Genomic DNA, 12,039 nt, shown 5'->3' with positions numbered 1-12,039 from the left:
TCATATTTTTGGCATATAGACTAGAAGAGAGTCATATAAACAAATAACTGCCATCTAGGGAGGTAATAAGTCGATGCATAACTGGAAGGAGGGATGTTGATTAGATCAATGCAACAATTGAGAAGTGAATCCTAACATTAAGTTCAGTTGCAAGTAACAGAAGCCCCAAATTATTAGTGTGTTTCATGAGACAGATATATTTTTTTGGTCTCACATTCATAAAGGTCTGGAGGTAGATAGCCTGGGGCTAGCATGTTGGCTCTGTCTCTCTCAGAGCCCTGGGCTCATTCCATCTCTTCATTGCAAGGCGCAACACTGTCTTTCATCCCAGGTCTTTGCTAGGGTTACCAGTAATCCCATTCTTGTTGCCAACATCATACTGATGTTCTAGCTATCAAGAAGGCAGAAAGGTCAATGAGAGTACATCAATCATCTTTTAAGAAAGTCTCCCTAAGCTTCCAAATGACACTTTAGCTTATAGCTCATTCCCCAAACTTCATCTACAAACTACTAGCTTCAAATATATCTGGTAGGAAATATAGGGTCTGTATCAGGCTGGCATGTGCCTGGCTTTAAAAAAGAAAAAAAGATTGCACTTCTATGAAAGAGGGAAATGACTGCAAGTCACTGCCAAACAAATAAACAACAACAACAACAAAAATCAAATTTTTCTGGAGCATGTAACATCTGACCTGCATTTTCAAGCAATACAAACTCGAGTAGTCCATCGCTGGGATGGTACAAGAGAGAAGACAGAATAATCTAAACACGGAATTTGCAGAGGTATAGTGGTCAGACACAGTGTGCTATGCTACATTACATTAAATTCTCCAGTACTATTAATTTGAACTTTTAGTGAAAATTTGGAAATACTGATGGATTTTGCAACTGAGTTACATTTGTTTTAAGCAGGCAAGTAATAAAGACACAGAATGGTGAACTAGCATGAGGAGATGGAAGGTGAGATCATTGAGATACTATTGTAATAATCCAGTTATAAAAAATATTGCCAATTATAATAAGGAGATAAAATATCTGAAAACTATATATATATAGTTTATATATGTATAGTTTATATATATATATAGAGAGAGAGAGAGAGAGAGAGAAAGGATTTGATAACAGATTGGGTGTGGGACTGAAAGGGGAGAAGAATCAAGCATTAGGCGATTCTAACTTGGGTACTCAGGAAGAATAATGGAGATCAGAAATACAATGCAATATGATAAGTAGGTTTCACATAATAAATACATCAATTTTGGACTTTTAAGTATAAACTATCTATGAAGTACATGTATTTGTGAATAAGTGTAAAGTTTAAGAGAAATACATGAACTGATGATACTGTTTATGTAAATATGAAGAATCAAAATAGTCCAATACTATTAAAAATCTCATTTGTACTGTGGTTCTCTTAAAAATTACGTACTTCACTACATCAAATATAGCTAGAAACTTAGATATAAAGTTCTTCTTTTGTGTGACAGGTGGATACTCTGCCTTTCATAGGAATGAGTGGTGTATGAAATAAAAGGTATATGATAACATTCAAATGAAATACTGTGTACCCTAATGTTAGAAGTTCAAAGGTATTTTTAGTTACCATTATTTAATATTTTAAATAGTAAAGGGAGAAAAAATTCAATTATGGTATTATCTAGGGTTAATGATGAATGAATATACTCACATATCTAAAATACAGCAATTAGAAACACTCTCATAGATTTAGACTGGTTCTCTTCAGGGTAGTAATAGCTGGTTTAAGAAAAAAAATATTGAAACCCTCTCTGTGAACTATTACTTCTTAGTTGTGTACTTTTATAGTTTTATATTTGGGGAACTTTGTAACCTATAAAATTACTTATTTGGTATGCAGACATATAAGAACTTGCTTCAGTATTAAAATCTTCATTTTTTACTCTTCTTAGGACACTTTCACTTCATTCCCATAAGAGAGAAAAATGAAGATTTTAATATACAGGTATATTTTGTTTTATTGCTCTTGGCTTTATGGTGCTTCACAAATATTGCGTTTTTTTACAAATTAAAGGTTTGTGACAACCCTTCATCAAGCAAGTCTATCCGCACCATTTTTTCTAACAGCATTTGCTCACACTATGTCAAATTTTGATAATTCTCACAATATTTCAGACTTTTTCATTATTACTGTATTTGTCTTGGTGATCTGTAATCAGTGATCCTTGATGTTACTATTGAAATTGTTTTGGCATTTTTTAGCAATGAAGTATTTTTAAATTAACGTATGTACATTATTTTTTAGACATAATGCTACTGCTAATAAACTACATTATAGTGTGAACATAACTTTTATATTCACTAAGAAACTGAAAAACTTGTGTGACTCACTTTATTTTGATATTGACTTTATTGTGTTGCTCTGGAACCAAACCTGCAGTATCTTCAAGGTATGCCTGTATTGGCAAATGCTTGTTCTTTTTCCAAAAAGTGGCAAAATGCAAATTGTACAAACAAAAGTTATCTCCTGGGCAGTTTCCTCTTATCAGTAATAAATAAATCAGTATAAGGACTGACTAATCTCTTACGAAGTTATCAGTTTACTTAAAAAAAGCAGGTTAGTCCAAGTTTTGTTTTGCTGTTATTTTTGTGACTGTGTATATAAATGTGTTTTATTTTTACTCAATGATACCTGTGAAATCAGCTCAATAGACTTCTTTATAGACCTGCAAACTTACTAATAGCTTTAATAGGAATAACTTCTGAAGAAATCCCCATAAATGAAAGGCACATTTTAAGAAATATACTAAGCTTTATGTTCAGCTGTTTTCAGGTTAATGTTCATGATAAAACTGGAAGAAGATAGTATGGATTTCCTTGAACATACAGATTGTGGCAATATTCCCATAATGTTAATAATTTTTTAATTAAATTAATAAAATGACATATAATGAGTAAGGGGGAAACCTTAAGAAATCTATTAAAATTAAAATTCCAGTTTTTTAAAAATGGGTTCTCTCTTAAAATTTAAGATATCTGTCTCGTAAAGACTATTAAAACTTTCTCTTCTGCTATTCAAGTTATAGACACACATAAACTTGTTTTTTGGCTTTCTGCTCAAACTGAATCCATTTGTATACATCTCCTCCTTCCAAAATATTATATTGATATGATTAAAAGTAATATTCAAATAAAAATAGCTCCCTGACAGCTCTAGGAAACAGAAAAGTTTCAAAGACTAGAAACGTTTAGGAAGTTTTGCAAGATGGAGCAGGTAGGTGGAGGGGACTGGGGTGTGGAATTCAGCATCCGTGTCTGCAATTCCATACCTACCATTCACTATCAACTTTTCAAAGTAACTCTGTTCGTTAACTTTGTGGTAGTTTCTTTTGATTTTTCTTTTTAATAAATTTATTTGTTTTATTTATTTATTTTTGACTGCGTTGGGTCTTCCTTGCTGCGTGTGGGCTTTCTCTAGTTGTGGTGAGCAGGGGCTACTCTTGTTGCGGTGCACGCGCTTCTCATTACGGTGGTCTCTCTTGTTGCGGAGTATGGGCTCTAAGCACACGTAGGCTCAGCTGTTGTAGCACGCGGGCTTCAGCAGTTGTAGCACGTGGGCTGTAGAGCACAGGCTCAGTAGTTGTAGTGCACGGGCCCAGTAGCATGTGGGATCTTCCTGGACCAGGGCTCAAACCTGTGTCCCCTGCATTGGCAGGCGGATTCTTAACCACTGTGCCACCAGGGAAGCCCTCTTTTGATCTTTCAACCTTGTTCATGTTCTGCTTTTGGAAGCTGCTGGCATTTCCCAGTGTTATTTTCTCCTCTTAAAGTGGTGCCTGCTTTGTTTCCTTATATTAGTAACTATAAAATATTTGTTAATTTTAGTGGCCTTGACAAGTACAGGTTCTGGGGAGCTAATATAAAAGGCAGGTAATGGGTGTGGCATTGGGGACAAATACACTGGATCAGTTAACATTAGCATATCATTTCCTATTCTAAAAAAAACCTGGAAAACAAAAACAAATCTATACACATACACAAAAACTATCACCTCATTCATGCAGCTCTAATTCATTTCTATAACTGCTAAGGATATTCTAACTTTTAAGAAATGAGAACTCTTATAGATCTTAGTAACATTTTAATCTATTCCTTAAAGATTTCATAGATTTTTGCCATTAAGACTTTGTATCCATTATTCTTTAGATGTAGTTGAAAACACTTTCAGGATTTTCTCCAAGGCTATTGTCCTAATCATAATTTCTACTCTTCCTTAGTTACTTTGTTAACTCATACATTTTTAGACATCTACTTTATCAAATATTCAGTTGAATTTATTATGTATTTCCTTATTAATTCAACAAATGCTTTGGAGATTATTTTATTTTTTCTGGCTTTTTGAAAAAGAAAGTGCTTCATTTGTTTACAAATATTTATTAAAAAGTACACTTCTGTTGATTTCTTTCTTCCTCTTGTGATTTGGAAAGCTTATATCCTATTTCTAATATATCACTAGTTACACACACACACCATGTAGAGTAAAATTATAGCTATGGCTTTATCTTTGTGCAAAATATTACTTTACTGATTATTTAGACCTACTATTAATTTGCAGCTTCCTAGCTTCTAAATATTTCTTTGGTACCTTGAGGTCCCCAATCTTAAAATCTTTACTTCTGATCATTTTTCCCTGTCTGTCTTAGCTACTTCTACAAGTAATTGTTTTCAGAGGGTTATATGCTCAGCATATATTTTTAGAGTTTTGAGTCTGAAGATAACCATGTAATTGAATGGTAGTTTGGCTGATGGAGATTTCTAGAACCATGATCCTTTTCTATTTCAAACATATACATCTTTTAGCACTTAGTTGTTTTTTTTTTTTTAACATCTTTATTGGAGTATAATTGCTTTACAATGGTGTGCTAGTTTCTGCTGTATAACAAAGTGAATCAGCTATACATATACATACATCCCCATATCTCCTCCCTCTTGCGTCTCCCTCCTACCCTCCCTATCCCACCCCTCAAGGTGAACACAAAGTACCGAGCTGATCTCCCTGTGCTATGCAGCTGTTTCCCACTAACTATCTATTTTACATTTGGTAACAGCACTTAGTTTCGATCAGTGTGATTTTTATTCCATTTTCTGGTGGTTAAAAAAATTCTGTCCAGAAACCTGCAGAATTTAAAATTTAACTTTGAAATAAAACTCTTCATCTGAATTTGTTTCATTGTGAATGTTGATTCATAAATTCTTTTTTTATTCTACTGTCTTTATTTTTTTAATTTTTATTTCATATTGGAGTATAGTTGATTAACAATGTTGTGTTAGTTTCAGGTGTACAGCAAAGTGTTCAGTTATACATATACTTGTATCTATTCTTTTTGAAATGCTTTTCCCATTTAGGTTATTACAGAATTTTGAACCCAGTTCCCTGTGCTATACAGTAGGTCCTTGCTGATTATATATTTTAAATATAGCAGAGTGCACATGTCAGTCCCAGACTCCCTAACTATCCCTCCCTCCCTTCCCCCGGTAACCATAAGTTCATTCTCTAAGTCTGTGAGTCTGTTTCTGTCTTGTAAATAAGTTCATTTGTATAATTTTTTAAGATTCTGCATATCATATGATATTTGTCTTTCTCTGTCTGACTTACCTCACTTAGTATGATAATCTCCAGGTCCATCCATGTTGCTGCAAATGGCATTATTTCATTTTTATGGCTGAGTAATATTCCATTGTATAGATAGATAGATAGATAGATATACCACATCTTCTTTATCCATTGCTCTGTTGATGGACATTTAGGTTGCTTCCATGTCCTGGCTATTGTAAATAGTGCTGCAGTGAACACTGGGGTGCATGTATCTTTTCGAATTATGGTTTTCTCCAGGTATATGCCCAGGAGTAGGATTGCTGGATCATATGGTAGCTCTGTTTTTAGTTTTTTAAGGAACCTCCATACTGTTCTCCATAGTGGCTGTACCAATTTACATTCCCACCAACAGTGTAAGAGTGTTCCCTTTTCTCCACACCCTCTCCAGCATTTATTGTTTGTAGATTTTTGATGATGGCCATTCTGACTGACTTTGTTTCGTTGTGAGTTTTCATTCATAAATTCTTTTTGAAAATCAGTGGTCCCATTTAATATGCATATTCTAGTCCCTTCCTTAATTCAGTGAAAATTTCTAGTGTTACTTCTTAGATTATTGCTTCTCCTTCATCCACTTTGTTGTCACTTTCTGGAGTTCTTAACATATGACATATACCAAATCACTGGAAGTGTTCTGATCTCCATAACTTTCCTTTCATAAGTATTTATCCCTTTTAAATGTCTGCTTTGCTTGGCAAAAATTCTTTGACTTAGTTTTCCAAAATGGGTTATTTAAATGTTTGTTTCATTTGCCTGGAATCTTGATAAACCAGATACTTGCTTTGGACTGAATATTAGAGCATTTTCATATCCTCTGTAACTACTTTTCCTTCATGCTCTTCCCAGATCCGTCAGATTAAAATGTTGAACAAACTGTTTTCTCTCCATTCACAGGATTGCAGGGCAATTGATTGGAGGGGAGTATATGAGAGAAAACATTTTTTTTTTCTCTTTCAAGCTGCCCTATGCAAATACTGCACAATGGACCCGTGCGTAGTCTCACTGTACTTGTACCTGCAACCTTTACAGCCAAAAGTCTTCACTGTACCAAATGTGTGGGTTGGGCTCATTCTCTAATGTCCCATGCTATTACAGACTTTTTTCCTAATATATATATAATTATATATATAATATACTATATATCACATATATTATATATGGTATATAATATATAAGTATATGTATTTAGTAAAAAATGGAGTGTTCAAATATCTGTTCTTAAGTTATTTTTTGTTGAAACAAACTTCCAGACAAAAGAAAGTATTGGAATATTAGTCTTACCTAAATTATTTTCACTTATTTTTTTCCTGTGGTAAATTAAATACCCTGCTTTGGGCAAGTAGCCCTTCCCATATCTTTGTGAGGGATATCTTACAAAGATCGAATGGACCGCTATTCAAAATTTGTTTGAATATTGAGACTGATGACAGCACACATGCTAAGAAGGCATAAAAAAGTTATCACTTACACAAAGGGCCTTCTCTGGGACAGGCAGGAAAGCCCTCTAAACTGGGCTAAAATTGGCTTGAAAGAGTAGGAAAGGGAGACTGGCTTGGGGTTTTCATTGTGGATAAGGTGTGGAACTGGTATGAGAGCTCTCAAACTTCATGAATTTAAGGGAGCGTGCATGCAGGGTCTTATATACTTTGAATCTTCCATTGGCACCAAAGTAGGAAGCACCTGAGTTTTCTTTCAGCTTGTCCAGACGTGAGGCAGAAAGCAAAGATAGAGGGACGTCCCTTCAAAGCTGTCAGCAAGAATCAAAATATTAAGTGAGACTCCTTATCACATCCTTCCTGTGGCCGTTTCTACGTTATTCTTTAACAGTGCATCTGCCATGCGATACTGTGACTACCTACTTGCTTATTTGCCCCGAACTCTCTATATATTCCAGGTCCCTTGATAGAAAGCGCTCTGCCTTGTTCACCATTTTAAACCCTGGACCTATCACAGTTGTCCACATCTGACCTTACTGAAAAAAATAGGGGACATTAAGTATACTTTTAACACTTATTGCAATTGGCTAATTTATCTTTTGCTAAAACAGCAAATGGTGAATGCAGAAGAATTTTGTTGTACTCCTTATTTAAATTGTCCTTCTTTGACTTTGTCTTAACATTCTGGAACATTTTATGAATTGACAATGAAATAATGTTTTGGGGAGAATTGACAAAGTTGGGTCAAACTGAATTTTCAGGAAGGCAAATCATATCAGATTTTTATAGGTATTAATAAACAACTTGACCCTTTTTTCCTTTCTTCCTTCCGTCCTTCCTCCCTTCCTTCCTTCCTTCTTGTATTCGTCATCATTTCCTTTACTTCCCTATGACATTTATTTATTTTTCTGTTGTAGGCATTTTGAGAGTGACATTTCAATAACCTACACAGCAATATTTTGTACCCCAATCATTTCACTTATCATGTGTTATAGCAAACTAAACAGAGAGTGCAATATAATAGTAATAATAACAGTAATAACAACAAAGAGTACAGTCAGACAGCCTTGGGATTAAATACTGTCAGTACTACCCTTAGCCATATGAATCTGGGTAGGTAGGCCATGGTTTCGTAATTGTCAAATGAAAACAGCACTGTCCTATAGGGTGGTAGAATTAATTAAATAAAATACTATACATAAACCAACCGATATTCTGCTGGAATGGCATCTGGCAAAAACCCGTGAGATGACGTATCAAGAGGTATACTTTTAGGAGAGCATAGCTGTTCTCTTATTTCTTTAGTATATTTGGACTCAGTATTTTTGAAATGAAAGATACTTCGGGTATCATCTAGCCTCCTGGTTATCAAATGTGGGTGCATAGAAAACATTTGTGGGTCTTGTGGTCCGTCATGATGATATGGGATACATCCAGGAATCTGTATTTTTGTGAAGCTTTTCGAGTAATACTGAAGCACAGCTGATTTGAGGAACCACTGATCTTTGTACAGCCTGATCATTTTATACCTGAGGAACTGAGGACCAGGAGCCTATTTTCTCGGTGCTGTAGAGCTGATTTATGGCTGACCTCATCTTTGCCAGTTCAGGTCTTCGTCCACGGTGACACTTCCACACGCACTGTTTACGAACAAGGGCCAGGAGGCTTCGTGCATTTAAAGGAGTATATCTGTGGAGAAGCGGTTCCTAAGACAGCCTTGATGACTGGATGGTAGCTGTGTATCCATGGCTAAGGGGGAGTCTCTAAAACAAGAATAATGTGCTTGGGCCTGGGTAGCAGAGCCCTGTGGCCTTGAGGCTTTAACCCATGTTTTTAGTCTGGTCATTTTTCAAAGACGATGATATTTAGGGGAAGGAAATGGATTGTTGTCTTGGATTCATCACTAAGAATATAACTGCCCTATGCTTAATTTTAAAGGCAAGATCATACTGAGAAGAGCAAATGGAATATAGATCTTTGTTTGAACTACAGAGCAGTTATTGATTGTTAGCATTTTATTCTGGAGACATCTTGATACATTTTTTGATGAGTGAAAAATAAGATCACTATTTTATAAGCCTTATAATTTCATATATGATCATCTTAATCTTATCCTCGCTCTTGGAATTGACCTTACTCTTATTGTTTAAGTGCACTGAGTGCATTTGCCTGAAAGTTATTACCACACCTTAGGAATCTTTTTTTTTCTCATATCTTCCCTTGATGTCAGAATCTGGGATGCTCTGGGGCTTCTCATTGCTGATTTTGCTGTAAAATGACAGCTTGGTCACTTAAAATTGAAGGAAGATTTCAGTGAAAAAATTAAGGAATTATAACCCTAGAAATCTGATGACTAAAACATAAAATAATCTGCATTTAATTTTCCCATCAATGCCTTCACCAGAAACTTATACAGTGGTCTTCTTTGATAGAGAGATAATATTAGCAGTTAAAACTGCTATTTTAATTTTGAAATAAGTATACCATTTTCAGAACAAAAACATGACAACTGAATCAAGAGTATAGATAAAATAAGAGTGCATTGAAGTCAAAGACGTTTTGGATCCAATTTGGGTGGTGACCTTTTGATAGAAAAACACTCACATATCATACATAATATCTCCAGAAAGTAAGCCACAGTTTTCATAAATTCTAAGGCAGCTCATGTTCTTTTATAAATCTTAAAAGAAACCTTCTTGTCAGGTTCCTTTTTTTGATAGCCTGTCCAGCATTCAAGTACAAAACTACACAAACTACCATTTGTACCGAACGTTTCTAGTTTTTCTCTTTATTTTCATTTTAAGCAGTAGAGAATTTAAAAAAATTGGGGGATGTTTACAGAAGCTTTTGTAAATGGTCCTATGCTAATAGATACTATTAATACTTAATAGCTATATAATGCTTTCATCTGCAAATCCCAAAGGGATTTTTGAGTGTTACAATCTCCATTTTCTAAAAGACAAGAAAGAAAATTCTGAGATGACAGAAGTGTAGTTACCCCAAAGCTTTCCGAGCATGTAACTAATAATATACTGGAATTAGAATGGTTGGAAAGAAAACTGTCTACTTATGTCAAGAATTTATTTTCATGAGAAGAATTGCCGCGTCTGGTTCCAGAAGGGAGGAGAAGCTTGTCTTAGTGAGATTATTGCATGTTGGTTTGATTTTATTCTTCTCTTTACATCTCCTCTTTCAGGCAAACTGTATCTGCATTTTTTTTCTCTCATGGTTCCCCTTAACCCACTATTGGATATTGGAGCTCACTTTCCAAAAAAGGTGGATGAGAAATGATTGTATCTATTATTTACTAGCCAAACAGACAAAAAACTCCACTTATGTCACCTGTAGTCATTGTGCTATGGATGTTAATGGTTATATCCCAGGTTTAAACAATTTCAAGAGTTGAAACAATTTCAAGCAGCAGACACTGGATAAGAAAACGCTTTTGAGCTGAAAGCTTTTTCCTTCATCTCTGAATTGTCTTTATCTTTCTGTTGAAAGCAACATTGATTAAGAAAATTGTCCATACAAGTCAATCCAGAGACTATATTTTCTTTATTTCTCTCCATTATATTGAAACAGTTCTACCATTATCTGTACTATTTACTATACTATTCTTTTTAAAGGACAACATGATTTAAGACAAATAAAAGGTAGATGGCAAGACAAGTTATTCAGTTATTAACTATTTTTACTGTGTCCTTACTGTTGTAGGAGACTTGCAAAATGGAGAGTTATTTTTACTTCTGCAATCTCTACGATTCTGATTTGGGGTCCACTTTCTTCAGGCAACCTTTAACATCTGTCATGTTTCAGGGCAGAAAATGAGACGTCAAAAGGCACTTCAGAGACATTCTATCCCCCTGAGGCCTCTCTTGGGTTAGAAGAAAAAGACACTAGAGAGAAAGGGCAGAGAGGGTGGTTAAGAGCAGGAGGTTGCAGAGGGCTAATCCGAAATGATAGAATTTACGGAGACCGAGAGGTAAGTGGGTTTTAGGACTGTTTTCTCTGTTTGTGTCCTTATTTGTTTGAGAGTAGCAAATGGATGTCCGGCTCACCTGGTTGTGCTTATGTGCCTGAAGCATGTCTGTGCATATAAGAACCAGAGAAATTAACTGAGAGAGTCTGTGGCAGGAGTCTCCCCTCTGTCAGGAGCCCTGTTGTGAGGGCCTCTCAGCTCATCCAGGGCGCCTGCGGGCCCCAGATAGAAAAGGACTCCACTAGGTGGACTCCACCGTGTAGAAGAAGGAGCAACATGGATGTGAACCACAATGCAAGAGGGCTTGGGTCTACTACTATGCTTTGGCAATACATAAACCCTCCAAATTTTCATCTGATCCTGAGATGGGGAGGAGACCCTAATACATAAAGGAAATTGAATTTTCACTAGTAGCAAGTTGAGTTGGACCAAACTGAGAACCTGAATTAGGAAAAAGAATATGAAGTTTATCTTTGCAGAAAAGGCATGTGGGAAAAGGTGTAATTAGTAAAAAATATAGGCATTTTTGGAATTAAGATGCATTTGAAATCCAAACTTAAAGTTCTGAGAAAGAATGGCTTATCTAAATTATTTATTTAAATGGAAACAGAATTTATTTTAGCATGGTTTCCTGCCCTTAATTTACCTTTCATATTCCAGAGATTAATCATTTCTTACAACAAATTTATTTTTAAAGAAGTACACTTGAGATTTTCTTTTGAGTTAAGTAATGACAAGAACACCAGCTACATAAAAATCAGTAATATTTCTGGACTTCTGTAACCAGAACGTTTGCAATAATCAAACACATGGTGTTTTTAGTTTTGCTGGAGAAGGTCCAGGTCTCCAAAATAAATGATAAATAAATAAATAATTTTTACTAATGGCTGAAATGCTTTTTTTTTAATTTATTTTATTTATTTATTATTTTTGGCTGCGTTGGGCCTTCGTTGCTGCACGTGGGCTTTTCTCTAGTTGCGGTGAGTGGGGGCTAC

Source organism: Aethalodelphis obliquidens, unplaced genomic scaffold (assembly GCF_003676395.1).
Source record: "Aethalodelphis obliquidens isolate GAN/ISIS:26980383/991018 unplaced genomic scaffold, ASM367639v1 scaffold6, whole genome shotgun sequence".
NCBI classification, from domain to species: Eukaryota; Metazoa; Chordata; class Mammalia; order Artiodactyla; family Delphinidae; genus Aethalodelphis; species Aethalodelphis obliquidens.
Note: the sequence above shows the minus strand (reverse complement) of the source record.